Source organism: Epargyreus clarus, unplaced genomic scaffold, assembly GCF_041222505.1.
Source record: "Epargyreus clarus isolate Ecla_fem2 unplaced genomic scaffold, WU_Ecla_fem_2.2 ptg000005l, whole genome shotgun sequence".
Classification (NCBI taxonomy): Eukaryota; Metazoa; Arthropoda; class Insecta; order Lepidoptera; family Hesperiidae; genus Epargyreus; species Epargyreus clarus.
The window spans coordinates 4,499,993-4,513,395 of NW_027332213.1; the positions used below are offsets into that span (position 1 = coordinate 4,499,993).

The 13,403-nt window shown below is 33.9% G+C and overlaps 1 protein-coding gene across 1 annotated transcript in view; it reads right to left on the reverse strand.

Annotated features, from left to right (window-relative positions):
* m (zona pellucida domain-containing protein miniature) overlaps positions 1-11,732 on the reverse strand; it is a 94,659-nt gene extending 82,927 nt beyond the window's left edge. The window contains exon 1 of the mRNA XM_073093895.1: positions 11,571-11,732. The gene's annotated coding sequence lies outside the window, so the exon portion shown is untranslated. The remainder of the gene's footprint in view (positions 1-11,570) is intronic.
* Positions 11,733-13,403: the final 1,671 nt, after the last annotated feature.

The following is a 13,403-nucleotide window of genomic DNA, read 5'->3' on the forward strand; positions in this document are numbered from 1 at the left end:
AGTATAGAAAACATTAACCCTAACTCATACCAAATAACACAAAACGGAGATAACCTTACCTACGCACGTTATCAATAAATCCTGTTACAGTCTATCGAAATGATCTCGACTTTCAATTTCCATCGCGTGTTCTATGATCTAATCAAGAAAGTTAAATCAAACAACGGGTTCTATGGATAAAGAAAGGTAGTTTAAGTTCAGTAAATAATGCTAACCGAAGCGTAATTTAATTGTAAGACACGAAATCATTACTCATCCTACATTGATCCTAATCTGTCTGCAAGTAAGTCAAAGACTAAACGACTTCATAGTATACCTACAATAGAAAACTGGTATAGATTTAAGTCACAATAAATAGTAAAGATTTTGGAGATTTTTAGTGATGCCAGCTGAAGTAAGTCAAGTAGTCCTCAGGAGTGACAAAGCATTTGTGATCGGTTTCACGTAGACCCACTGTTCTTTATGGTGCTCGTTATAGATGTCTATGGTCGCCGGTAACCAGTACCCTTAGTGTCAGTTTTTAAGTTTTTAAAAAATGACTGTTTTGGTATTTGTTTACGTATTTGCCCATACATTTCCAATCAGCGCCTCTAGCGGATTGTATCAGAACTGATGGGAAATATATGAGAAATACGTAAACAAAAACAAAAATAGTCATTTTTGTCAAAACGTAAAGACTCATACTAAGGGTACTATAAACAAAACGTGGATGATGTACCTCCAGACCTATACAAATGACCACTTGTCTTGAGTCATAAAACAATTATATGGTAACAAGTACCTCTGCTACGAAGCATAATCTTTGCCGTAGGCGTCTAGTTCATTGATTATGAGGTTATACGTTATAATTACGGCTCCCGATGCTCTGTAAGAATTAATTCTAAAGAAGATACTAACGACTTAGCGTTACATTGCTTCAGGCAATTTGAGCTGCAATTAAGGACTAAAATATAATGCGAGAGTCAGTTACATTTAACCATTATAATACGGTGTTAATATGAATGCTAATGGTATAATCATACAAAGGATTGACAAAATAAAAAGAAGCGGTCCTATTGATAGGTAATGGTATATCCGGTGGTAATGGTATTATCATAGGAACGATTCGATCGAGATAAAGGCTTTCTTTTCTATAAACTTTTATTTGGTTATATTCAATTTGGTACAGAAGTCGATTTAAAACGAATGGATTTACTGTAGTTTCTAAAATAAAGTAGTTATTTTTAAATCGATATGTAAAGATTAATGATATGGTTTGATTTTTCTCAGGGCGGGCGGGCGAACGGCGTAAGGACAGTATTTATTTAAACTGTTAGGTAAAAAAATATAATTGGTAATAAAAAAAATCAAAAAAGTCATATAATCGCCCATATAGGTATGGAATGTTAATGCATACACATTTATGGCGTACTTTTTAACAAGCTTGCTATTAGGTGTATACCTTTTAATAATACGGCCGACTATCTTCTATAATTGGGTAATAGTTCATCTAATTAACATTAATCGTTTTATCGACTGTAATAAAGTTTAACTTTCTTCACTAATTCAAATGCTGCTCGAAAGAAATCACGTTCGCTTCGGTCGCCTTCACAAAATGTAGCCACATTAACATCGCCCCCTACTGAGCAACAAAGAACGAATTTTCATTCCAGTTTTGATAAACGACTGCTTTATATGCTAAAATGTCAATCTTTTCACTTATAAAAACAAGATGAAGCGGAATTATCAAACTAATTATTATTGGCCAAGTGCGAGTCGAATTCGCACACGAGCGTTCCGTACTAAGATTTTTTATCTTTTGTATTTGTAATTATAGTAGTAAATGCATTGTGAAAATTTGAACTGTCTACCTATTATGGTAAATATAGTACAATAGATAAAGCGAAAAACTCTGAAAAATAGCTGTTTCTCGTATGGGCCCCATTTATTTTCAATGTTGAATTTATTTTTAGTATGAGTTGTTAAAGCGGCCACACATTATACATACTGTGAAAAAAACAAGTCTATTTATTGCGGTTCAAGAGATAGAGCCCCGTGACAGGCGCACAGGCAGTGGAGGCTTGGTAATAGAGTCCCGTTTTACCTTTTGCGTACGGATCCCTAAAATTGGTTTAAAAATTCAGACAGCAGAGGTTTAGTAATAGGGTTCCGTTTTTACCCTTTAAGTACGGAACCCAAAAAATTGGTTTAAACATTTTAAAATATCTACAGACTATATTTTGTGTCGAACTAATGAATGGCATTTGTATTCTGTATCCCAAACCTTCGTATCGATGGTCTTTAACTTTTTCTGGCGGCTAAGCATTGTATTGTACAGTTAGGTAGCCGGATCAAATAAATAATTCATGTGTATTCAAAAAAGGTTAACGTGTCTTGTATAGAAATGTCCGCCTTCAAATACAACAATGTCTTCATTAAGAATGTGCAAAATAAAAATATGTACCTTTCATTTATGTTTTTTAACAATATTATTTACTGACCTTCACCTTACCACACAGAAGTCCTGGGTTTGATGGGAGCAAAGTAAATGACAATAATATTTATTCTGTATGAATACAATATTAATTGTATTAACATCAACAAGACAACCGTAAAGATTATTATGTTTTTGTAGATGTTTTGAGACAGAATCATATGTTACACCAGTGGCAGTAATGGGTTTTTTAAAATAATTCTATCATACTCACAACGGGATACGTTAAACTTTACTTACTTATAGATTAATAGGAAAAAAAACATTTTTTTACAACGTAAGCAATACACATTTTTATTTTTAGTCGGTCCATGAGGACTCGGGTTCGAACTCAAAGATGTCTTGATCTGGGCAGTTCTCATATCATTGAGACTACTCATATCTAAAATTATTTAATCATCAACCACATTCGACTAAAATACATGGTACAAAAATTACTCAAATCAAAGTCAAATTTCTATTAAAAGGCTACAAACATTATATTATTATGATGATCATTCCGAGTAGATGATACTAACGATAAAGACGAAATAGCAGATCCGATGTATACGCGTAACCGGCCACGTATATGTACATTCTCGACATTTATCATAAAGCGCTCCTCTACTTGATAATGAGAGCGATGTTGCATTAATTTCAGAGAAAATCGGAACAATTGTTTACAAGAGATCGCGCGGCCGTTACATTTTTAATTTCAAATGTAGCGGTCCGACCATAGGCTTTACAATACCCAGAAATGTGCGCGTAATGTCTAGTTTTACTACGACACACGGTTTATCGTAGCATATTAATAGTCCAAAAATTTTTCTAATTCATTATTTACAAGACATACCTACATTTTATAAACGAATACATGTATAATTTAATTTTAAACAGTTGATTTCCATTTGCATCCCCCTCATATTGAAATAAGTCACTGTTGCCCAAAAAAATTAAATACCTAAAATCTACATACCTATAGGGATATAGAGCGGACATTGTCAAGATTTTCATACAAAAACATCCCACTTCACGTCGACACCATTTAAAATTAACGTTTTACCATTTAAAATTAATATTTTATAGTACAAGTTATTACCAATTCGTAATAAGTCGTAGATGACACTTTTATACGCATGTCCATGAACATCTACTGACTCAGTACTCAGTAACAGCAAAGAAACTACATATCTACATTTTTCTAATACATTTTTAATTTTTTATCATACTTCAGCCGAGTAGCCACTTCTACGTACACTGAAGGTAATGTTACGGTATATTCATTTGTCGGCGCGCACCTTGCGTGTACATACAAGACAATCGTATGAAGTACGTTTTCCGCCACAACACCGACGAAAATAGGAAACAATTTGCCTTAACGACATCAATTTTCATTAAGTGCCCCATTCACCTGTCATTCGAATTAGTTCGCGTCACAGAATTCAAATTCATTGTTTATTCGGTTGTTCGTGAATGAAATAAACATTAACATTTGAGTTATTTTTCGGGAGCATTTTTATTATTAGCAACACTTTAAAACGAATTAATTTGTTTTAGAATTTTACGTTATTTATTCTTATGTTTCATATTCGTTATTTTTTAATACTCATAACCATCATCCTTTTTATTGTGAGTTTTCAAAGAGAGAGTCTCAATCAGAAAAACAGAATTTTATTCATTTTGCTTATTACTTAACTCCGCTGCATATTTCACGCACGCCATTCCACGTCGGAATGTAATATCAATGAAGCCACTGAAAAGTAGGTCATACAATTATTCACACTTTTCTTGGCGATCCACCTGTTTTTTTTATTTAATATTTTTTTGCTATTACACGCTTTATGACAAATTATAACCGCTTCATTTAGCTGCACGCGAAGAGTTTCAGATATTTTTATTTTATTAACGATTGAAAAGCGCTACTAATAGGTATTTTAAGGACAAGTAGATGAAAAACTTCACAGAAAGACCGTTACACTATTTTGGTAAGTGATGACTGTTGCTCATGGACATTTCTCGTAAACTCCAGAACCAATCTGATCCTATTTGCAGTTCTACGTGAATTCCGTCACGCATGTATAACTACCCCTAAAGATCTCGCAGATTCAATGAGATAATATGTAACATTGTTTAAACTTGTGATACCATACGAAGCAAAGACCATAAAATTCGGCCTTAATAATATTTCCACATCTTTTCTTATCTAATTGTATCTGACATTTATGATTTACAGTGTAATGATAATTTATTCTTACTACTAACGTTACTGCGAATTATTATTTCATAGCAACAGTAGATGATAACCTACCAAGAACGTGTACTAAGAAGGATTCTGATAAATACTCTAATCAAATCGTAAGGACTGATAAACTATAAGCAAATTTCGAAAACCACGACTATGGTAACTAAATTCCATTAAGCAATGACAGATATAATCTTTATAATCGAACCCCAAGTTCTCTACATTTCAATAATGACAAATTTATCTACATACTACGGTACAGCCCGTAGCGCCTACAACAATTTCATAGATATAACACCATTGATTGACGATTATAACTAAAACCACACCCTAAAGATCAATTTACATTCCACCAATCATAAGAACAATCTGTACTAACGACGATGACTGCAGTCCAGTGGACACGCCGCGCCGGACTCGCGGAGAGAGCTCTGCTCCGTATACATTAATAAATTAATAATGATTGTGTGGAATTCCGCTAGCCCGCTCGACTCCAGTGAGAGTTCTACTTTGGAACGCTTGAAGAACTGTTAACTGTTATGTTGGTTTATATGCTCTTCGTTATCAATTTTAACTTTTGGTATTAAACGAGCAAATAGTCCGCTTGATGGGAGAAGTCACTGTCCATGTATCTGTATCTAATCTTACACAAGACCTATTGGAATTTGATCCCAAGTGGATAGTATGTCCAGAAGACTAAGTTGGAGCGACTCGTATAATTATCACACACTCTTAACCTACTGAAAAATGTTTAAGTTTGGACTATGTTTTAGGAGATGCTTTGGTGACTAACTTTAAATAGGACTATCAATATTATTTGTAGTTTATCAGAGAGTTCTGTGAGAAATACTGACCGCTTAGCACCACCACTAACCGCTTACCATAAAGGGGACTACAGTCTACATGTTTATTTTCTACTGAGAATTCATTAAAAAGTGTCCAATAAGCTTATTTATTGGTTCATTACTTGCCCATAACCTACAAACTCGATGAATATAGCGCGGGATACAAATATAATAGATTACCATATTAAAATATTTTGAGACGCAGTAACGAATGGCTTTTTGATATGACCTTATATGTACGCCCACTATTGATTGAGGTGCAAATGGTAGAAGAAAGCGGAATGTTTTTTTTATTTCTTTACATTCTACATACTAAATATTAATGTAGCTTGTAGAAAATCTTACTTTATGAATTTTTAACTTGAAATAAATTCAAACACTTAAATGTATGATTTTGGGTTTAGTCGCTAAAACTTTCATTACCTAGGTATGGCAATAAATATTGGACTTCGTTTTATATTCAATATTTTCCGCTGAAAGTATTCAACTTTATCATTTAGACTGTAAAACTAGGCTCGAGCTAAAGCAGCTATAAATTTCAGCTTATCTTAATAAATTATTCTATCCAATACCTAATGTGTTTTAAAATAAATGACAACAGATTTAATAATGCATTTCCAGTATTGAACACGTAGCCTCCACGACATCCATATATTAACACGTCGGACAAATTAATGACTAATTGGTTGCATTAGGAATATTGATTTCTTATCTTTTCTTTAAAATTGATGAACGTTATCAGACTTCGTGATATATACGTCAACGTATTTTGAACAAAATAATGTTTGATTGAAAATTATTAATAGTAAAATGCTGTTATGCAAAAGCGCTATATTTATTTTATGTTTAAATAATAAATTATTTTCAGCATACATTTGAATTCAAAATGTATTAAACGACTGTACCAAATGCAATGAAACTTCCATACAATTGTAGAGGTCTTTATAAGGAGTAAAATATAGTATCTAAAACCAGAAACATCAATATTTGGCTTTATATCCCACATGTAGGTACAGGTCTCATTCCATGATTATATGACGATGATGGCCTGGAGCATACTCCACCACGCTGCTCCATTGCAAACAATTTATTGACGAATTAGTACAAGTAACAAGAGCCTCGTGGAAACTCGTAAATCGTAACATATTTTATTTGCAACCTTAGTTTATTATCTGGACGGGTTTAAACATGAGTGGCGCCCGAGAAAATCGCCCGAACGCCTGTCTACGCGTAGAATGTCTACAAGAATATAAAGTCACAATATCAACGTGTAATCATTTGCATAGAAGCCTGTTAACACGAGAAAGTGCTGTTTGGTGCTTTTAACTTAAACATTGTAAAAGTAATGGTTGAGTTTTACAATCTGATAACCAAAAATACGTCCAAAATTATGTCATTTTTATGCCTGGGTCCATGGTCTAAAGAATCAGAAATAATAAGCAATTATTTGTTGCGCTATTACAAGAGAATTCAGAGCATTATTACAAGAAAATACTTTGCTTTTTCGTTCCTTAAATAAAATTTAAACGACGTATTCTTATCTGTAAAATCAGGTATTAAATTTCAAAATGATGAAAATACTAATACGCTATGCAGTTGTACATAGTTTATCGTCTTCATTAACATACTATTTAAACATGAATTAAGAAATTATAACAGCAAAGTTACCAGATACGGATATACTCGTAGGTAGTGCAGACTAGATTAACAAGAATAGGTTGTATTCTCAGACTAAAAACATAGACTTAGCCACTTTAAAACTACAATGGTTATAGTATTATAAGTATACCAGACTCTGCCGATTTGAGTAGTAAACATGAGTAGTTCATTACACAGTCAAATCTCCCGAGATTAGGTATGCTCATACATGTGTGGTAGTAGAGCCCCTCATAGATGATATGACGCAAGAGTAGCAGCATGTCTGTGACCGATATCAACCTTTACCTAACCTTAATCATATCTACAATAGAGCAAATCTCCATGGTCGACAGTAGTACCATCACCGTACTTACCATCAGTACCCTTAGTACGAGTTTTTAGGTTTTGACGAAAATAACTGTTTTTGTATTTATTTACGTATTTCCCATACATTTCCAATCAGTTCTGATACAGTCCGCTAGGGGCGATGATTGGAAATGTATGGGCAAAAACGTAAACAAATACAAAAACAGTAAGTTTTGTCAAAACGTAAGTACTCATACTATGGGTACAGATGAATTGCATGCTGGTTTTCTACTTATGTATGTTGTCTTTCTTTCATATTATAAAAGTAGAAGGCGTGATTCAAAATAATGCGGCGTAGTCTAAGTTGTTTAGTCTCTCTACATCCAAGTTACATGAAGTGGCGCCTAGGCAAATCGAACCGGCACTAGCTGGGTGGGCGTGAGCTTGATAGTCTTGACTTAGGATTGTGTGTGCAATCATTACAGTTAGTATCAATATGATTTTTAGTTCGTGTATTTTAAGTGTTATAAACATTATCTGCTCTTTGTTACAGCAAACATAAATATATAAGTTTGAAGAGATAAAATAGAATTAAAAATTTTATGTTTGACCGAACATATTGAATACGAAATTATCATTACGATATACGAAATTAAATGTGATACATTTTTTTTCTTGCCAATTATACAAATGTATCATACAACGTCTTCAGGTGATAGAACCCTCTGCAGCAGCAGCACCACTTTCAAACCTATTGATTTTTCTGATTATTTAGAAGCGCCTTACTAAGGAAAATATAGACAGAACTACACGACTGATCCATACAAAATGTTCTCAAAGGTGTGCAAAGTCTACCAATTCGTAGTTGGAATTCACTTCAGAATATGACCTAATCTTTTTACAGTAAGAGGAGACATCCATATTGCATATTAATGGAAAATAATGAGTTGATGATGATGAACAACAGGATGATAAGGCATACATTTAGAAGTGTTACAACATACTCCTCAGGGCAAATCCCAGAAGGGTGAATTACACTTATCATCATTGAGTGTGGTTCATTTATTACTTTGACTTCATAAAAAACATTTATACAAATTCTAAAGGTATAGAACATACAAACTAGTAGGTGTCGTCTACACGCAAAAGTTTGTAACCCGATAATTACATGATCGCGAACGGCAATAGATAATATCGGAACAGTTGGGCGGTAAGAAAATCTACTTTCTGGTAGTCGATTAGAGAGATATGAATCTAATCACTTATATTGATAATTACACGTATATCTACTGTTGCGTGGGTATGTGAAATCCGAGTTAATGTTGCATTAGCTTTTGCTTATAGATATATATAAACAAAATCTGAGTGTCCGTTTGTAATGTTCAAAATAAATGTCACTCTCTATGTCATATATTTTTTTCATCAGAATGAATAATAATACAGTTCAACTGATCAAAGTCACATGCCACACGTTGACATCAGTAATCAACTAAGAATCATACCGTATCATCTGAGATCGGCTACAAATGAGTTGCTACCCCTAGGGGATGAGTCGAAAAGCCTTGAGTAATCGCAATCTTAGAACCAGAGCACAGGGTATTGTTATATTAATTTGCATGATGTCAAACTACTAAAATGTTTTTAATACCTTTATTTGTCCATGGTTACGAACTGAATTAATTTTAAATGAACTTATTGTCTACCTTAAGTGGAAATTAAGCTTTAACCATTAGTCTATTACTTACCCTCTCTCATTTTTTCATATTATTTTGAAAAGTTCATTTTATTATGTACTTCAATGTAACGACTACAATTTAAAAGCAAACGTTCATACACTTAACATCTAAACATTACAATTACATACCGCACCGTTCGGTAGGTACTCACACCCATAAATAGCACACCTAGCTATGTTATTAAAGTTGTACATAAACTTATAATTTGAGTATGAAGATCGTATCTCATGTGCACTGATTCACTCGGACGCAAAGTTATCTTGCGAGTGAAACCCGTGAAAGACACGCGTATGGGAGACAGTTAATTAGAGTTTATTTACGGTCAACCCACTTCGCGTCTTGTAATTACGGAAATTTGTATTAAAATCGGTGCTATTATTCTGCTTTTCACTGGTATGATTTTTTTATGTAATATCAAGAAGGGTTATTTTACAACGAGCTCCGTTTCGTCTTTTGCCGTAATGATAATATAGCGAAAATTGTAGTTTCTGCTAATTCCGTAATTTGTTCTTTAAAACAGATTTATGCAACATTATAAAAGATTATAGTAATATAATTATGTTAATTATTTTTGATATGCCTATATCGAGAAAAGTTAGAAACATGGGAAAACAAAATATCATCAAAATTTCTACACCTATTAAGTATATCTAAACCTACATACCTGTATTATATTCTACACATTAACTAGGTTTAAATCAATTGCTGAAATTTCAGAATCCTTTATGAATATCATTAATAAAAATAAATAAAAAAATACAATTTTGCGGAAGAATATACTCGTCTTATTAGTTGCTACGAAACTAATTTGGTAGCCGCTACGAAACCAAAATATCTTTTCTTTATTAGTTAATCTAAGCTTCATTATTTTTTTTAAAGAATAAAGAGTAAACGATAAAGAACATTTAAAGTCTTTTTTTTGTTTTGACCTTAAGGTGATATAATATATAAAAATGTACGTATTAAGGTACTAACGTATTAAATAAATTTATGTAAAATGTACCGTAATGTACTCGTATATAAAATATATCATGTTACCATGTTAATATTATTACTTTCATAAAAGTGCCTCTTTGTTTTAAGCTTTTTGAAGAATTGTAAAGTATGTAGGCATTTGACAACATTTCTACTGGTCGGTGCGATACCGTTATAAGTCTGTGACGGCCACTTTTGCAAACATGTTAGACAGGTGGACATAAATGTAAATTTACACGTCATATAAATAAAATTGGACTTTCTGTCTGTAAATCCGAATTCACAGCCATTTACAACGCTTTTATGCTTGCACGATATTTAAAATACCGTTTTTATTTCACCTATCTGTAAAGACTAAACTTATTATATGAGTCGATTTTAACAAAACTTTCACTTGAAAATGTTAAAGGAGGACCTTTAAAGGAGAATATGCGTCTTTTTATCCTGGAAATATTTAGAGCTTTTGCGTAAAAACAGAAACCGCGCGCGCAAAAGCTTATGTAAACTTTTAACAACACTAAATAATTATAGCGTCAATAAATGTTCACAAACGTAAACAAATACATATGAATCATATATCCTATCAATAGGTCAGGTATGTTGCTTTGAGAAAAAAACTGTCAAGCTTCAATAATATCTCGGTCTAATAGTTTTCGAGTCAAGGATTAGCAACCGCGAGCTTTCTCTCATTATAATATTTAACTAACGACCCGTCCCGTATTCGGACATTCTTTCCAAATTAATTCACACATATCACGATACTAAGCTCTATTCAAATATAATCTCGACTCACGTATTTACGTTAAACGTACATCGCACATGAGTATTCTGACGATTTATGACTCGCAACGGTAAATCGATTTTCCCCGCTTTTTACCCGGTTACGAGTACGAAAGGTAACGTTAACTTTTGCGTTAAGATTTTTTCTACGAGAACGAATTAATAAATGTCTCGAAACAGCAAGTCACGATAGTAATTCCCAGGCGAATGTTGTACACAAAACGTAAAAACTCTTTGTGAAAACTTCTCTATTGACACTCGCGAAGGCGCCCGTTGATGTCTTTTGTAAGCATCTCTTAACTCGCCGTGAACTTTTGTCGGGACTATCTTATCGCGCATCGCGTAAATGATATCTACGCTCGCTGAGGACAACAATAAAATTGTACGTACACAAATTACATTTGTACAGTTATAGAAATTTCGGTAAACGTTTGTTTAAAACACTAATGCCTCACTGACACACTTACACCGTTGCGATTTGTAATCGATTTAATTTAAGAACAATTTTGTCCGATCGAATCTTATTTGGAACCAAAACATAACCCAAATTGTGGTTGAACGGCTCGTTGGCAACGTTGCTTATAAATGAAACTTACCTTGTATTTGAGAATGGAATAGAAATCCCACGTAAACACAGTCCACACAACACAGAAATGTGCGATTCGTAAATAGAACAACGGGATAGGGTTGCGCCACGCACGTGCGATTGCGATGTCGATGTTTTCGCGACGTGTGGTCAGAGCGGTGGCCGCGGGAGACTGGCGCGCCGCCGCGTCTGCCTGACACCTGCCGCCCGGCCCCCGCGGTTAGTGACAAGTGTAGAAGTATCGATATCGATGCTTGATCGGACAATCGCTCGCCGCAATAACCACAAGATAGGGTTCCTTGAGTGCCCTTTATAGCCTGACCTATTGACTCCTGCTCTTATAGGAACATAACCACTCAACATAACCGCTTACAGAAACAAATAGTGCTGCATTAACTTTTTGTTTAGTGTGATCGATTTAAGCAACTACAGCATTAGAATTTTCAATATTGAAATGATTTCTATATCAATTTCAGGATAAGTAAGTAAAAGATACTTGCACTATCAACCATGTAGCACTATCAACATACATTTATTAATCGTATTGCCAAAATAAATTAAGAAGGATGGTGCCCGATTCTACAGATAGGTATAACTAAATCTCGTAGTAAAAAATATAGCAAAAGTGGTATTAGAGCTTTTACTTTTATAAAAGTTAAAATTCAATCTTAAAAATCAATCACAATTAAATGTAACTTACTTTATTTCTAATACTTATAGTTCAATATCACATTTTAATATCTGAAATAAGGTTAAATTATTATTTGATAAATCAATTGGCGATCGATAATTGATCAATAATTATCGACAACATAACCAATTGTCATAACACCCCTCAACAAAACGTAGACACAAAGTACTTACACCGACTGATCAAATTAATTACCGCCTCATCTCGACGCCGCAGTCAAGCAACGCTCACGACGAAAAAAACATCCGTCTCTATCTAGCACACGTGAAAAAACTATGAAAATATAATGCCGTCTCATTTTGGCACATGATACAAAAAATGCGTGGAATCTTCGGCGGTAGCGCGTGCCGAATGTGAAACGGGAAGTTTTCACCTGCTTGTGAATGAATGTTGGCGGTGCCTTTGATGTGTAGCCATCACAGCTGACAATACCAACATTCTTCTATACAACCTTCAACGTTATCGGTAAATCATAGTGTTTACAACAGCGTACATAATTTGGAGGAACGGTTCTTATGTAGCTATTTACGTATACCTACATAGTATAAATAAATGCTATGAAAGTGAAGATTAGTTCCAAGAATATAGAAATTAATAAATGAATGAATAATTAATGTAACCTTTAAAAAACATACTTCACGAGAGAAACTTACATATTTTATATAAAAGATGAAGCAAACGAGCATGCAGTCCACCTGATGGTAAAAAGCTGAAGTGTTAGAACCTCTGGAGTCGAAATCACAAAAGGGTTTGACGCCGGAGGCATCAGCGATGATGCCTCCGACTTAATTTCTCTGCCTTGTAACAGCAGTTTTAAGTTTTGCTGTTATTAGGCAGAGAAGTGAACGTGAAGGGAATGTGAAGAGAATCTAATCTTATACTAGGGGTCGATTTCAGACATCCATAGGCGACAGCAGCCACTTACCATCATGCATGATCGTTTGCTGATTCAATACTATAAAAAGCTCTCCCATGGAAAGTTATACATAAACAGGTCACAGGTAACAGACGCGCAACTACCCCTGAGAACTAAGGTAAAGATACCTCTCGTAAGTCTTATGCCTATTATAAGAAATGTCTACTCGTTTTATAGTAAGTAATTTAGCTACAGATTAATTAGGATTACTAAAAGTTTCCAAGATAATTGCGACA